Raw genomic sequence first — 17,254 nt, 5'->3', positions numbered from 1 at the left:
CTGAAATGTATTGAGTCAATAAGTATTCAACCTCTTTGTTATGGCAAGCGTAAATATTCTGAACAAAAATATAAATGCAACATGTAAAGTGTTGGCCCCTTGTTTCATCAGCTGAAATAAAATATCCCAGAAATGTTACATACGCACAAAAAAAGCTGATTTCTCTCAAATGTTGTTCACCTCTGTCAGTGAGCATTTCTCATTTGCCAAGATAATCCATCCACCTGACAGGCATGGCATATCAAGAAACTGATTCAACAGAAGGATCATTACACAGGTGTGCCTTGTGCTGGGGACAATAAAAGGCCATTTTAAAATGGGCACAATGCCACAGATGACAGTTTGAGTGCACAGAAAATGGCAATTTGAATGCACAGAGATTCAGTGATGAGACCCGAGGCCAATTGTTGTGCCATTGATTCATCGCCATCACCTCATGTGTGAGCAGGATAATGCACGGCCCCATGTCGCAAGGATCTGTACACAATTCCTGGATGCTGAAAATGTCCCAGTCCCAGGCCTGCATATTCACCAGATATGTCACCCATTGAGCATGTATGGGATGCTCTGGATCGACCTAAATTCCACAGACCACAATCAACAGCCTGATCAACTCTATGTGAAGGAAATGTGTCGGGCTGCATGAGGCAAATGGTGGTCACACCAGACACTGACTGGTTTTCTGCCCCACACCCCTATCTTTTTTTAATATATATACTGTATGTGACCAACATATGCATATCTGTATTACCAGTCATGTGAAATCCATAGATTATAGCCGAATGAATGTATTTCAATTGACTGATTTCCTTATAAACTCATCAAAAAAAGAAACGTCCTCTCTCTTTCAACTGTGTTTATTTTCAGTAAATTTAACATGTGTAAATATTTGCAAGAACATAACAACATTCAACAACTGAGACATACACTGAACAAGTTCCACAGACATGTGACTAACAGAAATGTGTCCCTGAATAAAGGGGGGTCAAAATCAAAAGTAACAGTCAGGATCTGATGTGGCCACCAGCTACATTAAGTACTGCAGTGCATCTCCTCCACATGGACTGCACCAGATTTGCCCGTTCTTGCTGTGAGACTCTTCCACCAAGGCACCTGAAAGTTCTCGGACATTTCTGGGGAGAATGACCCTAGCTCTCACCCTCCGATCCAACAGGTCCCAGACGTACTCAATGGGATTGAGATCCCAGGCTTTTCGCTGGCCATGGCAGAACACTGACATTCCTGTCTTGCAGGAAATCAACACACAGAACGAGCAGTATGGCTGGTGGCATTGTCATGCTGGAGGGTCATGTCAGGATGAGCCTGCAGAAAGGGTACCACATGAGGGAGGAGGATGTCTTCCCTGTAACGCACAGCGCTGAGATTGCCTGCAATGTCAACAAGCTCAGTCTGATGATGCTATGACACACCGCCCCAGACCACGACGGACCCTCCACCTCCAAATCGATCCCGCTCCAGAGTACAGGCCTCGGTGTAACACTCATTCCTTCGACGATAAACGCAAATCCGACCATCACCCCTGGTGAGACAAAACCATGACTTGTCAGTGAAGAGCACGTTTTGCTAGTCCTGTCTGGTCCAGCGACGGTGGGTTTGTGCCTATAGGCAAAGTTGTTGCCGGTGATGTCTGGTGAGGACCTGCCTTACAACAGGCCTACAAGCCCTCAGTCCAGCCTCTCTCAGCCTATTGCGGACAGTCTGAGCACTGATGGAGGGATTGTGCATTCCTGGTGTAACTCGGGCAGTTGTTGTTGCCATCCTGTACCTGTCCTGCAGGTGTGATGTTCGGATGTACCGATCCTGTGCAGGTGTTGTTACACGTGGTCTGCCACTGCGAGGATGATCAGCTGTCCGTCCTGTCTCCCTGTAGCGCTGTCTTAGGCGTCTCACAGTACGGACATGGCAATTTATTGCCCTGGCCACATCTGCAGTCCTCATGCCTCCTTGCGGCATGCCTAAGGCACGTTCACGCAGATGAGCAGGGACCCTGGGCATCTTTCTGTTGTGTTGGTGAAGTTATTTGGATTTTTACAAATTATCTTTGAAAGACGTTCATTCAATCTTCATACTTTCAAACATGGTGATGGCTGCGTCATGTTATGGGTATGCAACGACAAAATCCTGGAGAAATAGCTGGTTCAGTCTGCTTTCCAAAAGACACTGGGTGACAAATTCACCTTTCAGCAGGATAATAACCTAAAACACAAAGCCAAATATAACCTACTTATCAAGATGACATTGAATGTTCCTGGGTGGCCTAGTTACAATATTGACTTAAATTAGTTTGAAAATCTATGGCAAGACATGAAAATGGCTGTCTAGCAATGATCAACAACCAACTTGACAGAGCTTGAATAATTAAAAAAACAATAATTTGCAAATATTGTACAATCCAGGTGTGCAAAGCTTTTAGAGACATACCCAGAAAGACTCACAGTTGTAATCACTGGCAAAGGTGATTCTAACATGTATTGACTCGGGCTGTGAATAATATATTTCTGTATTTCCTTTACAATAAATTAGCAAACGTTTATAAAAACATATTTTCACTTTGTCATTATGGGGTATTGTGTGTAGAAGGGTAAAAAAATAGTTTTGTCAACGTTGAATTCAGGCTGTAACACAACAAATGTGGAATAAGTCAAAGGGTATGTGTCACGACTTCTACCGAGGGTAGCTCCTCTCCCTGTTCGAGCGGCCCTGTTCGGGCGGCGCTCGGCGGTCCGCGTCGCCGGTCTACTAGCCATCACTGATCCCTTTTTCCTTTTCTGTTTGATTTGTCTTTGGTTCTTTTTCACACCTGGTTTCATTTGCGTTAATATCTGTGTTAAATATAATTGTAACCTGTGGCCTGCCTAAATTTGTGCGGGATTAGTCTTTCATTGTGATGTGCTCGGTGAGATTATAACGTTATTTGTTTTCATGGATTCTGAAGTGTATCAGTGTCGGAACTTTGTTTGTTCCTCCGTGCGTTTGTACGGGTTCTCTGTTGTCGAGGGCGTTGTACCTTTTCGATTGTGCCATTCCAGTGTTGGTGGACTTTCTTATTAAAACAAGCTTCTCAGACATCCCTGCTCTCCTGCGCCTGACTCCTACACCTACCACCTAGACGCACATTATGAATAATTCAATACAAGCAAGCAATACTAGCAAGCAATACTAGCAATACTGTCAAGCACACCATATCTCAGTAAATGTCCTTTTCTATTTTTCTTGTCTGCTATTGTGTTATACTGTACTGATCAGTGATCATAAATACACAATATTAAACTACAGTGTTAGAGCCGTGGGCTACCAGCTGTTGTTCTCTCGACATCTCCAGCTCTCAACAGGGTCTCCCTCTAGAACACGAGCAGTAACATGATCTGCAGAGGTAAGACCTAAACCCAGAGCAGCAAAAACAATCAGCTACAGTATACTGGGAGTTAGGAGTGGGCCTTGGGCCAAGAATAACAACTCTCTCGCTCTATCTGGGATGATGAGAGAGTAGAGAGTAGAGAGAGAGAGAGAGAGAGGAAGAGCGAGGGAGGGAGGGAGTGTAGAGATAGGTCAGGAACAGAGGGAGTGAGAGTATGAGTGTTTATCAGTGTATAGGTTGATATGGGCCTCTGTTTGTGATGTGCAGTGTGACTGAAACTAGAGGGGGGGGTAATTTGTGCCTGCGAACCCAACCTCATGACCTTTTGTTCTGATGACACACTCCCCAAAACAACCACCCCCTCCACACAAACACACTGTGTATATTTAAGCTATAAAGCCCGAGGAGGTGTGGTATATGCCAATATACCACGGCTAAGGGCTTCTCTAGTATTTATACTGCAATATTTATACTGCAATAGTTTATGTGTCGAGGGGCTAGGGTCAAGGGTCAATCTGTTATGTCTGGAGTATTTCTACTGTCTTATCCGGTGTCCTGTGTGAATTTAAGTATGCTCCCTCTAATTCTCTCTCTCTCCTTCTCCCTCCCCTCCCGGAAGACCTGAGCCCTGGGACCATGCCTCAGGACTACCTGGCCTGATGACTCCTTTCTGTCCCCAGTCCACCTGGACGTGCTGCTTCTCCAGTTTCAACTGTTCTGCCTGCGGCTATGGAACCCTGACCTGTTCAATGGTCGTGCTACCTTGTCCCTTACCTGCTGTTTTCAACTCTCTCTCTCTCTACCGCACCTGCTGTCTCTAAAGCTGAATGCTCGGCTATGAAAATCCAACTGACATTTACTCCTGAGGTGCTGACCTGTTGCACCCTCCACAACCACTGTGATTATTATTATTATTTGACACTGCTGATCATCTATGAACATTTGAACATCTTGGCCATGTTCTGTTATAATCTCAACCCAGCACAGCCAGAAGAGGACTGGCCACCCCTCAGAGCCTGGTTCTTCTCTAGCTTTCTTCCTAGGTTCCTTCCTTTCTAGGTTGTTTTTCCTAGCTATCGTGCTTCTACATCTGCATTGCTTGCTGTTTGGGGTTTTTGGCTAGGTTTCTGTATAGCACTTTGTGACTGATGTAAGAAGGGCTTTATAAATACATTTGATTGATTGATTGATTCTTATACTGTAACGGAAAACTGTAAATTATACAGCATTTTTTATTACTATCAACAGGAAAATATTCAATCAGATAAAATAACATTATATTGGATGCATATACATTTAGCAGATGTTATTGCGGGTGTAGCAAAATACTCTGAAATGTTTTACTGCAGCAAACAGTAAATTATGGTGCGTTGTGGGAAAATGTTGCGTGCAGGGAAAGAATTGGAAAAGAATTGCTTTCAAATGGTACTTTAACTCCACCCCACAGAACACAGTACCTTACCATATTTTAGCAGCGTCAACAACTTTTTGACCACTAGTTGGTGCATGGTATTGTTTCTGAAGCATTAACATATTTTGAGGCGTGTCGTGTAAGGGGCTATATTTGTTGCACCCGTGAGTGAGAAAGCTGTTTCGGGGACATTTTGGAGTGACAGCAAGTCTTAAACCTTAAATGGTTGAACATTTTTACCATGCCCTTTTGGTCTGTTTTACCCTGTAGTCACTGATATAAAATACCTAATGTTGTCACGCCCTGACCTTAGAGAGCCTTGGTATTTCTCTATTTAGTTAGGTCAGGGTGTGATTTGGGTGGAAATTCTAGGCTTTCTATTTCTTTGTTTTTGGCCGGGTACGGTTCCCAATCAGAGGCAGCTGTCTATCGTTGTCTCTGATTGGGAATCATACTTAGGTAGCCTTTTTCCCACCTGTGTTTGTGGGTAATTATTTATTTTCTGTGTGTGTTTGTGTGCGCCATGGTTGCGTTCGGTTTCTGTTTACCTGTTTTTTTGTGAAGGTTTCACTTTATTGAAGATGTGGAATCACATGCACGCTGCGCCTTGGCTCATTTATGACTGGGAGTTTGAAGACAGCGAATGTGACAAATGTTCATTAATATGCTGTATTGTTTGTAAACAATTTTACTAGCAGTCCACCTGCTGTAATGACAGTAAAATACTGTGAAATACAAACCCCTCAATTAATTAAATTAATCCATTCATTCATTCCAATTACGTCACTACAAAGTACTTGCTTTGATACCATATTTATGTTACAGTAGGTGTACTGCAATATGACACAGAATTGTACTTGCCACCTATAAGCTACAATCAAAATTATGGTAGGCACAACGCAATGCAGAGTTTCAACTAACCTACATGGCAATACTTTTACATTCCTGACTTGGAACACACTGGTTTCTTTTCAACTCCCATCGCTAGTTGCAGGCGGAGCATTTGAATTTAGACAATGCTCTGTTACTATAGTAAATGCATTTTTGCTCCATGAAGTAATCCATCGATATATACGCCCCCATCTTGTCTATTTCTGATCTTCTCTCATTGATCGAGACAGTGAGTGTCATTCAAAGCCACACTTGTTTCTGAGACATGCACATGTCGTGCAGCACTTTGGATCAATGAGAGAAAACAAAGATATCCATTGTTGGATTACTTCATGCAGCAAAAAATGTATTTCATTTAATGATTTTATCTAAATTCCAACATTCCACATGCAACTGTACACAGATGTTTATAAGACAACAGTGCCTTCTGAACCAAGAACAAAAAAGCCAAGGTTACGGCTAAACAGCACTTTATGCACATCCTCAGACACAAGCTTGGGCTCTGCTGCTGAGGTTTGTGTTTACAAGGCTATGTAGTATGTAGTCTATGAATATGCAGTGACTACCATTCCTGTTCCATAGAATGCTAATCCCACCACAATGCAGTAAATGTGTAAGGCTTAAGTTCCACTCATAACACAAACGCTCGGTGCATTCAACCCATGCCTGGGGTTTAGTATTGAGTGACATGGGAGCGTTATCACTTTCGAGACAGATCGTAAAGTTAGCCACTTGTATGGACTCCAGGGCAGACAGTTCAAAGGTCAGATTGCAGGTCACAGTGGTAAAAGTAAAATAGGGTGGTTCTGTGGTCTGCTCTGTAGGAACTCTCTCACTGTGTGACTGACTGCTGTGAGTGTTCACCGTCTAGTGACCCAGATTACCAGCAGGCAACCTCTCATGACTGTCTAGGAGTTATGGTTATCTTCCTTACACATCAACAGGGTCTCTCATTATGGTAGAGTAAACTCTGTGGTACGACTACGTGGAATCTCAGCTTTTACTGCATAGTTCTAAGAAGTGACCTGAACTTGACATCCTGTGCACAGTGTGCATCTCTGCAAACCGAGTCTCTGCATTGTAGATTATAGCTCTACCATGGTAATCTGGGGTCTTCTGCTGTAAACGTTATCTGCAAAGCAGGCTTACTTACTGAGCGTTTTAATGGTGTCACATAAACCATGATCATGTGCAGTACTTTGTGGAACTGACTTCACCTAAAGACTAAGAATATGCAGCAGTCAGCTTGTATTAGAGAAAAAAATTGCAGGCTATTATAATGAAGTTCCAAAGGCAATCCTCCCTCATTGTTTTCATAGTGTGGTATCATGTCCTCTCAGAGGGTAACATACAAAGTACTGAGGTTTTTAAACAAGACAATGGATGGGGGATGGATATGGATATGGATAACTAACTGTACCTGAGTGTTACAGATGTGTGTCAGTAAGTGTGTTGAGAGGAATTGTCACCATGACAGGAACACCAGGTCACTGGACTCTGACACAATGGGAAAACATGTGAACACAAGAAAAGCACAACACTTTGTATTTTGACTGTGTGTCTCTACATTATGCTACTTGTGGTTAAAGCATATTGAATGTGATGATAAAATGCTGCTGCTGTTAAAACGTATTAAATGTTACGTCCCCAATTCAGGGGAATTTGAGCGTTTCTAGACTGGTTCCGACCTTTTTGTGTACAGAGCGCTCGGCGCAACATCAATCGCTCTCGCCTCTTATCAGAGATGCAGTATGTGAAATCTGACACCTCAATTGCATAGCGAGCAACACGTCACATTTTCTGGGATATCCAGAGAAAAGATCGATGTCTTCTGCCTGTGAACCTCGCAGCGCTGCTTACATTACGGTGTTTGAAACGGGAGACCCTAGCGATTGCAGCAAAAGTAGCATCTCACTGTGAGGTTCTCAGATGGATATAGAGCGCTCAACATTAAAAAAATACAAAATCATTTTGTAGAATTTGAACAAGAACACTTTCTCATTGTCACATGGGGACAAAAACACTTTGCGTTAAAGCTGAAGTATTAACGATTCCGCAGGCGTCGCTCAGAGGACAAGGGTAGAAAATACTCTGTGAAATGGGACCAATTCTGTACTGTCACTAAGTATGATAATATTTATTTTACAGTTCTACGAAAGGTGAAACGTTATAGTAAGTCATTTATAAGTTGATTGTTACTATATTTAGAAAGTATTTCAATCATTTTAAGCCCCATTCCCCCACTTTTTTTGAACATCATATTTCTACTGTGTACTTGAGTTTGTGTCCTCAAAAGTGACTACACCTCAGCATTTTAAAACAATTGTTTAACAGAAAGCTGATATTGTACCCTTTCTGGCAGTATAAGCATTACTAGGTATTGTTTATGGTCCACTCATGATAAATAATTACTTTTGGGTATGTCTAGTTAGGCGGAAGTCTACATTTTGACATTACATTTTTCAAAAAAACACTACAACTGGTTGCACACCTTCTGCTGTAATGGTGTAATTATAGTCCCACCGAGAGGATGAATTTACTTCTGCCAGATGCCTTTTATTAAGTTTTTGTGCAGAAGACCATTGCGCTACGTTTTTGTCCATTGCATACCATTCAAAAAGCCTACAACAGATGTTAAACTACAACGCTAATAATGTAGGCATAGGTTGATGCTCAATGTTAAATTAAAATCTTCCTACCATCACATCTAAGCCAATATGGCACTAATGTCAATAAAACTGCAAATCAACTTGATATCATACTGTATCTAAAAACACATACAACCTAATGATAAAATACATAATAAAAGCAGGACACTGAAAGTAGATTATCCCTCTGAAGCAGAAATGGGCAACTCCAGTGCTCAGGGGCCAGAGTGGTGTCACACTTTTCCCCAATCCCTATCAAACACAGCTGATTAAACTAATCGTGTTCTAAACTGAAGATCATGATTCGTTGATTATCGGAGTCAGTTGTGTTAGCAGGGGCTGTGGCAAAGGTGTGACACAAATCAGGCCCCTGAGGACTGGAGTTGCCCATTTCTGCTCTGAAGAGTAGGAATTAGGCTGTTTGATGTTTGAATCCTAAGCAACCTACACGTTGTTTGAAGTACAATAGGCCAACAGCTACTGTAGTACGTCAAAACTGTGTGCTGGAAAATCTTAGTTGAGCATGGGTGAAGTAGGCATTGTGGTGCTTATGTGAATAACCTTTCTTTTATGGCTTCAGACCAATACCTATGTCTCCCTTAAAACCATAGTTTTTGTGTTTAATAGAGTATAACTTTTGAATAGATGTATGCACACAGATATTGAATTAAACCGTAAACTGTAGACAACATGGAAAAAACTGCCATCTGTTGAAGGTATTTTTTTCTCCTTTTTCTCTCGCTCCCTCGTTCCTTCCGAGCGTGCATGGGCTGCCCAGTCCAGGCTGTTTTCATTTCACAGTGGGTGAGTGGCAGCCTCGACCCCATGTGACCCTGAGCCCTGCTTCTGCTGATGTCAGCATCTTGCTGCAGATTTACTGAGGTGGAGTTTTAAACAAAGCCCCAGCCCCATGCATCCCTGAATCCCAGCTCCAGCTAGCCCCAGCCCCAAGGGGACAGATTGATTGATTAAACCAGACTTATTAAAGGGCCAGTACACAAATGGCAGCCAGTGAGTACAACTACCTAAACTGTAATATAATATGATTTTTTTTATCTTGCTCACTTTTCTTTTAATCTATCTCTCAAGATGGCGTAGCAGTCAGACGTCTTGTCCTGTCGTGTCCGGTGTATATATCGTTTTTACATATTTTTCTTCACATATCTTTTAAAATATTTTGCTAAACCTCAACATCTAAATACTCTCCTGCAACCCGCCTCACCCAATGTAGCGTGAATCTGCTTTTTCTTTCTTCTAAAGTATTTATATTTACTTCGGGTCTGGAACCCCTCAACTGAAGCTAGCCAGCTAACTACCAGCTATCAGTCAGCAAACCATTGCTAGTGGTCATCAGCTAACCTTTAGCTCAGAAAGCTCTCGCCAGTTCGAACAACGCAACTCTAACCAGAGCATAACGGAACTATTATTTTTTATCCCCGGATTCCCACCGCAAACGGAACATTTTCATCTGGATCTTCACAACTAGCTAACCGCAACCCCGGATGACTACTCCTGGCTAGCGTTTCCATCCACTTAGCTTGAAGCTAGCCCGGCCAGAGCTCCTGTGCTACCACCGAAGCATACTCCTAGGCTACAATATCCGGACCCACGACCGGTCTATCGATGTCACCGCATCTAGAGGCATAAACAGACTTAACCCCACCGCAACGTCCCCCAAAGGCTAACTTTCTAGCCCTTGCTATCTGCTTGCTTGCTAATTCGGCCTGCTAACTGCTAGCCTGCCCCGGTCTACTAACTGCTAGCTTGTTTAGCCCCGGCCTACTAACTGTTAGCTTGTTAGCACAGGCCTGCTAACTGTCTGAATCGCCGTGTCCCCAGCTAGCCCAACCACTCACCGGACCCATATTTATTTTCAATCTCTTTTCGATTTTTAATTAGATTATACCTTCCGGTAACCTGCCTCACCCAATGTGATACGGAATCACTATTATTTTACATTTTTAGAACACATTCAAGAACCTCCAGAAGCTAACCAGCTAACTAGCTACAAGCTATTCAGTCATTGTTAGCCACTGCTAGCGGCTTTTACCTTCTGCACAGCCAGACAGTTTTTTTTAGCCTGGATAACTGTCTCTCCTGCTGTAATCCCTGGACCACTACTTCTGATCTTCACAGCTAGCTTGCACGCAGTACCGAAGCTATCCCTGAGGCCCACTTCCCGGCCTACTGAGCTGTTCACCCGAACCACACTCATACACGGCTAGAGCCCAATACTCCACCGGACCCTTGCTGTAAACTTGGCTACATAGCTGATGCCTGCTGGACACTGTGATCACTTGGCTACATAGCTGATGCCTGATGGACTGTCCATTAATCACGGTACTCCATTCTGTTTGTTTATGTTTTTATCTGTCGGCCCCAGCCGCACTCAGGCTCTGTGTGTAGTTAATCCGACCCTCTCTGCCTAGTCAACGCCATTTACCTGCTGTTGTTGTGCTAGCTGATTAGCTGTTGTTGTCTCACCTGCTGTTTTAGCTAGCTCTCCCAATCAACACCTGCGATTACTGTATGCCTCGCTGTATGTCTCTCTTAAATGTCAATATGTCTTGTATATTGTTGTTCAGGTTAGTTATCATTGTTTTAGTTTACAATGGAGCCCCAAGTTCCACTCTTCATACCTTTGATACCTCCTTTGTCCCACCTCCCACACATGCAGTGACCTCACCCATTACAACCAGCATGTCCAGAGATACAACCTCTCTTATCATCACCCAGTGCCTGGGCTTACCTCTGCTGTACCCGCACTCCACCATACCCCTGTCTGCGCATTATGCCCTGAATATATTCCACCATGCCCAGAAATCTGCTCCTTTTATTCTTTGTCCCCAACGCTCTAGGCGACCAGTTTTGATAGCCTTTAGCCGCACCCTCATACTACTCCTCCTCTGTTCCGCGGGTGATGTGGAGGTAAACCCAAGCCCTGCATGTCCCCAAGCACCCTCATTCGTTGACTTCTGTGATCGAAAAAGCCTTGGTTTCATGCATGTCAACATCAGAAGCCTCCTCCCTAAGTTTGTTTTACTCACTGCTTTAGCACACTCTGCTAACCCTGATGTCCTTGCCGTGTCTGAATCCTGGCTTAGGAAGGCCACCAAAAATTCTGAGATTTCAATACTCAACTATAACATTTTCCGTCAAAATAGAACTGCAAAGGGGGAGGAGTTGCAGTCTACTGCAGAGATAGCCTGCAAAGTAATGTCATACTTTCCAGGTCCATACCCAAACAGTTCTAACTACTAATTAAAAAAATTATTCTCTCCAGAAATAAGTCTTTCACTGTTGCCGCCTGCTACCGACCCCCCTCAGCTCCCAGCTGTGCCCTGGACACCCTTTGTGAATTGATCGCCCCCCATCTAGCTTCAGAGTTTGTTCTGTTAGGTGACCTAAACTGGGATATGCTTAACACCCCGGCAGACCTACAATCTAAGCTAGATGCCCTCAATCTCACACAAATCATCAAGGAACCCACCAGGTACAACCCTAAATCTGTAAACAAGGGCACCCTCATAGACGTCATCCTGACCAACTGGCCCTCCAAATACACCTCCGCTGTCTTCAACCAGGATCTCAGCGATCACTGCCTCATTGCCTGTATCCGCTACGGATCCACAGTCAAACGACCACCCCTCATCACTGTCAAACGCTCCCTAAAACACTTCTGCGAGCAGGCCTTTCTAATCGACCTGGTCCGGGTATCCTGGACGGATATTGACCTCATCCCGTCAGTTGAGGATGCCTGGTCATTCTTTAAAAGTAACTTCCTCACCATTTTAGATAAGCATGCTCCGTTCAAAAAATGCAGAACTAAGAACAGATATAGCCCTTGGTTCACTCCAGACCTGACTGCCCTCGACCAGCACCAAAACATCCTGAGGCGGACTGCAATAGCATCAAAATAGTCCCCGCGATATGCAACTGTTCAGAGAAGTCAGGAACCAATACACGCAGTCAGTCAGGAAAGCCAAGGCCAGCTTCTTCAGGCAGAAATTTGCATCCTGTAGCCCTGGGACACTGTAAAGTCCATGGAGTACAAGAGCACCTCCTCCCAGCTGCCCACTGCACTGAGGCTAGGTAACACGGCCACCACCGATAAATCCATGATTATCGAAAACTTCAACAAGCATTTCTCAACGGCCGGCCATACCTTCTTCCTGGCTACTCCAACCTCGGCCAACAGCTCCCCCCCGCAGCTACTCGCCCAAGCCTCTCCAGGTTCTCCTTTACCCAAATCCAGATAGCAGATGTTCTGAAAGAGCAAAACCTGGACCCGTAAAAATCAGCTGGGCTTGACAATCTGGGCCCTCTATTTCTGAAACTATCCACCGCCATTGTCGCAACCCCTATTACCAGCCTGTTCAACCTCTCTTTCATATCGTCTGAGATCCCCAAGGATTGGAAAGCTGCCGCAGTCATCCCCCTCTTCAAAGGGGAAGACACCCTGGACCCAAACTGTTACAGACCTATATCCATCCTGCCCTGCCAATCTAAGGTCTTCGAAAGCAAAGTCAACAAACAGGTCACTGACCATCACCGTACCTTCTCCGCTGTGTAATCTGGTTTCCGAGCCGGTCACGGGTGCACCTCAGCCACGCTCAAGGTACTACACGATATCATAACCGCCATCGATAAAGGTCTTCATCGACCTGGCCAAGGGGGTGGCAGCGTAGCCTAGTGGTTAGAGTGTTGGACTAGTAACCGGAAGGTTGCGAGTTCAAACCCCCGAGCTGACAAGGTACAAATCTGTCATTCTGCCCCTGAACAGGCAGTTAACCCACTTTTCCCAGGCTGTCATTGAAAATAAGAATATGTTCTTAACTGACTTGCCTGGTTAAATAAAGGTAAACAATTCAAATTAAATTGACCTGACCTTTCGACTCCGTCAATCACCATATTCTTATCTGTAGCCTCGGTTTTTCTAATGACTGCCTTGCCTGGTTCACCAACTACTTTGCAGACAGAGTTCAGTGTATCAAATCGGAGGGCATGTTGTCCGATCCTCTAGCAGTCACTATGGGGGTGCCACAGGGTTCAATTCTCGGGCCGACTCTTTTCTCTGTATATATCAATGATGTTGCTCTTGCTGTGGGCGACCTGATCCACCTCTACGCAGACGACACCATTCTCTATACTCCCGGCCCTTCCTTGGACACTGTGCTATCTAACCTCCAAACGAGCTTCAACACCATACAACACTCCTTCCGTGGCCTCCAACTGCTCTTAAAATGCAAGTAAAACCAAATGCATGCTTTTCAACCGTTCGCTGCCTGCACCCGCAGGCCCGACTAGCATCACCACCCTGGATGGTTCCGACCTAGAATAGGTGGACATCTATAAGTACCTGGGTGTCTGGCTAGACTGTAAACTCTCCTTCCAGAGTCATATCAAACATCTCCAATCTAAAATCAAATCTAGAGTCGGCTTTCTATTCCGCATCAAAGCCTCCTTCACTCACGCCGCCAAACCTGACTATTCTACCGATCCTCGACTTTGGCGATGTCATCTACAAAATAGCTTCCAATACTCTACTCAGCAAACTGGATGCAGTTTATCACAGTGCCATCCGTTTTGTTACTAAAGCACCTTATGCCACCCACCACTTCGACCTGTATGCTCTAGTCGGCTGGCCCTCGCTACATATTCGTCGCCAGACCCACTGGCTCCAGGTCATCTACAAGTCCATGCTAGGTAAAGCTCCTCCTTATCTCAGTTCACTGGTCACGATGGCAACACCCACCCGTAGCATGCGCTCCAGCAGGTGTATCTCACTGATCATCCCTAAAGCCAACACCTCATTTGGCCGCCTTTCGTTCCAGTTCTCTGCTGCCTGCGACTGGAACGAATTGCAAAAATCACTGAAGTTGGAGACTTTTATCTCCCTCACCAACTTCAAACATCTGCTATCTGAGCAGCTAACCGATCGCTGCAACTGTATATAGTCTATCGGTAAATAGCCCACCCAATTTACCTTCCTCATCCCCATACTGTTCATATTTATTTACTTTTCTGCTCTTTTGCACATCAGTATCTCTACCTGTACATGACTGTCTGCCGGGGTGGCAGGGTAGCCTAGTGGTTAGAGAGTTGGACTAGTAACCGGAAGGTTGCAAGTTCAAACCCCTGAGCTGAGAAGGTACATCTGTCGTTCTGCCCCTGAACAGGCAGTTAACCAACTGTTCCTAGGCTGTCATTGAAAATAAGAATTTGTTCTCAACTGACTTGCCTAGTTAAATAAATAAAAAAAATTAAAAAAATCTGATCATTTATCACTCCAGTGTTAATCTGCAAAATTGTAATTATTTGCCTACCTCCTCATGCCTTTTGCACACAATGCATATAGACTCTCTTTTTTTTCTACTGTGACTTGTTAATTGTTTACTCCATGTAACTCTGTGTTGTCTGTTCACACTGCTATGCTTTATCTTGGCCAGGTCGCAGTTGAAAATGAGAACTTGTTCTCAACTAGCCTACCTGGTTAAATAAAGGTGAAATAAAATAAAATAAATAGCCTTCTCTTTCTGTTTCTATCCCTTTTAGTAAGATTGCATTCCATAAACAATGGCTTTACGCTCTGGTTTAAAGCTACCCAGCTAAATCAAAACAAATCAGATTTTATTTGTCACATACACATGGTTAGCAGATGTTAATGCGAGTGTAGCGAAATGCTTGTGTTTCTAGTTCCGACAATGCAGTAATAACCAACGAGTAATCTAACCTAACAATTCCACAACTACTACCTTATACACACAAGTGTAAAGGGATAAAGAATATGTACATAAAGATATATGAATAAGTGATGGTACAGAACGGCTTAGGCAAGATGCAGTAGATGGTATAGAGTACAGTATATACATATGAGATTAGTAATGTAGGGTATATAAAAATAAAGTGGCATAGTTTAAAGTGGCTAGTGATACATGTATTATATAAAGATGGCAAGATGCAGTAGATGATATAGAGTACAGTATATACATATACATATGGGGTGAGTAATGTAGGGTATGTAAACATTATATTAAGTGGCATTGTTTAAATTGGCTTCAGAAACACGACCCTGCCAAGCTGCTCTGCTTCGTGGCTTAACCCAGAAGCCAGCCACACCAATGTGACGGAGGAAAAACCGTCCAGCTGGTGAACTGGACGGCCCACTACAAGGATTCGCTAGAGCACGATGGGACAAGAAAATCCCGGCTGGCCAAACCCTTCCTTAACCCAGGTCTGTAGTGATGCCTCAAGCACTGTGATGCTGTGCATTAGACCACAACTCCACTCGGGAGCCCCTCAATAATATTATTGTGGCTGAAAGGAAGCAAGTCCCCGCAGCAATGTTCCAACATCTAGTGGAAAGCCTTCCCAGAAGAGTGGAGGCTGTTATAGCAGCAAAGGTGGGACCAACCCAATATTAATACCCATGATTTTGGAATGAAATGTTCGATAGGCAGTGTCCACATACTTTTGTTCATGTAGTGTACTTCGTGCTCTGTTCTGTCTCCCTCTCCGGTGGCTTCTACCTCGGGTTCAGATCTTCAGAACTTGGACCGTGAGGGAGTCTGAGACTCCACCCACTTCATCAGCCACAATGGATTCTACGGGTGGCTCAGTTCCATCGGGCCCCACCTCCCATTTGTCCTCGAGGGTTGTTCTAAACCACTCGAGGCAAAAGAGTGGCTCGACTTCCTCAGCCATCTCACCAGCTTCCGTTATCGGCAGCTCTATGGTAAGAAACATCCCGGTTCTCAGGGGGAAAAACCCTGTGTTATCCTGGAGCACGAGTACAGGACATTGCAAGTCTGCTTCTTAACATTCTAAGACAGCTGCCAGGGGCTGACGCTTTCATGTGGGATCAAACAACATTAAGAGGGCTAAAGAACTGATTCTAGCTCTGAAAGATTCGCCAAAATTATTCCTAAAAGACTATTGTAGCTCTTTGGCATAAATGTTACAGATAACTTTGACACCTGATGTGTAAACCCAAAACCCTTGAACCTGCTACAAGTGCTAAAATAGCCCACATTAAACATATGTAGCCTAAGAAATAAAGGTTCATGAAATTGATAACTTGCTAGTTACAGCTAACATTCACATAATGACTATATCTGAAACTCACTTATATAATACCTTTGATGATACAGTGGTAGCAATAAATGGTTTCAACATCTTCAGAAGAGACAGGAATGCCATTGGTGGAGGGGTTGCCCGAGTCATATTCCTGTAAAGCTGACAGAGGTTCTCGCGTAAAATGCTGTTGAAGTAATATGGCTACAGGTTCACCTGCCTCACCTAAAGCCCATTATTGTGGGAAGCTGCTATAGACCACCAAGTGCTAACAGTAAGTATTTGGATAATATGTATTAAATGCTTGATAATGTATGTGATATAAACAGAGTGGTATATTTTTCTGGGTGACCTAAATATTGACTGGCTTTCATCAAGCTGCCCACTCAAGAAAAAGTTTCAAATTGTAACCAGTGCCTGGAACCTGCTTCAGCTTATCAGTCAACCTACCAGGGTAGTTAACCAGCTCAGGAATGAAATCATCCACATGTATTGATCACATCTTTACTAATGCTGCAGAAATCTGCTCTAAAGCATTATCCAAATCCACAGGATGTAGTGATCATAATATAGTAGCCATATCTAGGAAAGTTCCTAAGGCTGGGCCTAATATGTCACAGTAATGAGTGAAGAGGTGTGGAGTCAGGCGCAGAGAGCAAAGATGTGGGCAAAACAACACGCTTTAATGTCCCGGAAACACAACATGTACAAACATGTACAACATGTACAAAGTGAAAACACAAATGAACAGAAATATAAACGGACAGCGTGAAACCCAAAATGCAAACAAAATGCACTCAACCAACATAACAGACGAACAAGCCCGCACGAAACAGAAGCGGGCTAAACAGA

The sequence above is a fragment of the Oncorhynchus keta genome, chromosome 35, assembly GCF_023373465.1.
Source record: "Oncorhynchus keta strain PuntledgeMale-10-30-2019 chromosome 35, Oket_V2, whole genome shotgun sequence".
NCBI lineage: Eukaryota > Metazoa > Chordata > Actinopteri > Salmoniformes > Salmonidae > Oncorhynchus > Oncorhynchus keta.
Note: the sequence above shows the minus strand (reverse complement) of the source record.